Source organism: Biomphalaria glabrata, chromosome 2 (assembly GCF_947242115.1).
Source record: "Biomphalaria glabrata chromosome 2, xgBioGlab47.1, whole genome shotgun sequence".
Lineage (NCBI taxonomy): Eukaryota > Metazoa > Mollusca > Gastropoda > Planorbidae > Biomphalaria > Biomphalaria glabrata.
The window spans coordinates 64,982,158-64,984,608 of record NC_074712.1 but is presented as its reverse complement, the minus strand read 5'-3'; positions in this window follow the sequence as shown (position 1 = coordinate 64,984,608).

Genomic DNA, 2,451 nt, shown 5'->3' with positions numbered 1-2,451 from the left:
GCTTAGTGTGTGACCTAATTAACGGCTTGACCGATCAATAATTGGCTCCTCCCCCTTTTCTCTCATCATTGTTGTCAATAAAACTAGAGCAATGTTTTGGGGCTGTGTAGATGGCCTGGTATACACCTGTGTGTTGTGCTATTAATGAACTTTTTCTAATGTGTGTTGGTCTGATGGCTGTGATTGGATTGAGTCTTGAGATTTGTTACTTGATAGTATCTTCCCCTCACCCAAAGAAATTTTAAAATACCATATCTACATTCTATATCTCCCCCTTTCTTTTTATTTTAAACTAATTTAAAAAGAGAGAACTATAGTATTTGGATATAATTACTATTATATTGATTATAAAATAAATACTAGATTCATTATTAATTTATTAACATATAAAAAACGAGACCTATTGTTATAGCGATAAAAACGATTAGTCTTTTTTAAACATCTATGCGTCATGCATTTATTCTGCAACCCATTCCATGCTCTAATATCACTAGGGAAGCTGGAGCATTTGTAGAAATTTGGCCTAGGAATGTGCCTCTATTGTATCTAGATATAATCTACTGTAAGGTGTAGTGATTTGAAGTAATGAGCAATGATGATTTGAATATGATCACCTAAAATTTTGGCCGCAAATAATAGACATTAACAACTACACGTGCTTCTAGAGTCTGCCTAACTTGAAAGCCTAGGAAGATTTGATTGGTTAGTCTGTGAAACACGCCTTCCGATTTAGCAAAAACATCACAAGGTGTTCTGTGCATTTTAACCGTGACCTCCGTGTATGTCGAAGGCGCCGTTTTAACGCGGAATACGGCAACTTTTTACTCCGCCCCACTGTGTAGTCAACTGTGCTGGTAGGAGGTGCTAACAAAGGGGAAATGCGTGGTCTTTTTTTCAGGACGCAAAGTTTTTTTTTTAATGCGTATTTTATTTTTTAAATCAGTTATAATTATACAGTTTAATAATAAATAATTATCTTATAGTCAATATTAGAGCGGTATTATTAATAGCTTATATTAGAATAGTCACAATTAGATCTGAAATTTACAAAAATCCTACATACACGTAACTGGTGCACGCTAGATCCATTTTTCAAAAATAGGGCGGGGTAAGACACATTTGACCTGTGTAAAAGTGTTGGCCTCATTCAGTCGTACAACGACTAAGGTTAATCTCGCAGAACACTTTTTCGTGTATATAACTGTAGAGCCCTATTGTGGACACTCTAGTCCACATTTTACGCATTAACAGGTGGCCTATTTCGCTTTATTGGTCTATCTAGATGAGCTGGACATTTTTCGTATGGCACGCTTTTCTTCCAGAGCTGAGGCCCGTGATTTTTCACTGTCCATACATTTCTTGGTCACCATCTCTCTCCACGTAGTGTTCTAGGGCTATGTCTTCCCAGTATCAATGTTCACTGTTTTGAGGTCCCGTTTTATCTTATCATATATAATAATACAGACGTTACTTCAAAAAAGATGATCACGTCATGCATTTAGTCATGCATATTAACCAATGACCTAAATTCTGCTAAGTCACTGGTTTTCCTGACTAGGTCAGGCAACCGTTTTATTACACCCAGATCTAGATTTTTCATTGACAGATGTGTTATTTGATCGCTAGACAACTCAACGATTTATTATTACGCACAAGGAAAAATACAAGGCAGTCTTTTCATCATATATAGCAACTAGTCGACGTATCGAGACATCGACTATACAAGCTAGGTCTATCTGACCAATCCAACACATTAATGGTTTACTGTCCAACTTTTAGTGTTCAGTCTAGGGCAGAGAGAGGGGGGGATGTGAATGAAAGTGTTACATTTTTTTCCCTAGGGTTGATTACCCGAATGCTCTGATAAAACAAAAAATTACAACACACTAGCTAATGCAAACACGAAACATTCAAATTGCTGCAGTTAAAGTACACATAGCATCGAAGCAGTAAAAGGGATGACTATTGATATAAAGTAGCTAATTGGACTACTGTCAGTTTATCAATCAGGGCTGCATGTTATATTTGAGAAATATCACTATTTTTATGTTTCTGGCTTAGCTTAAGCCTTCGCTCACTGATTGTCAATGTACATTGAAAATACACTTCCACTGGCAGTAAGCCTATTTATGACAGGAAGGGTTAGGTTTCAGCAATCAACTCAAGAAAACATTAAGATAGGCTGAATTGATATAAGCTATGTAAGAACACTTACAGTTACAAATGATGATACATAAAGTAAGCTTAAAATAGTTTCTCAATTTTTTGAGATGACAAAATAGTTTTAATCGACTTTGATTTGTTTTGCCTTAAAAAAAAAGTGGTTTATTGTGCTGTTATTCATAGTATGCGAATAGTAGAATATATGCATCTGTTTGGAACCCCTCAACTCAAAGAAAGTGAACAAACTGTAACAGACACAAAATAGAGCAGCGAGATTCATAGCAAACG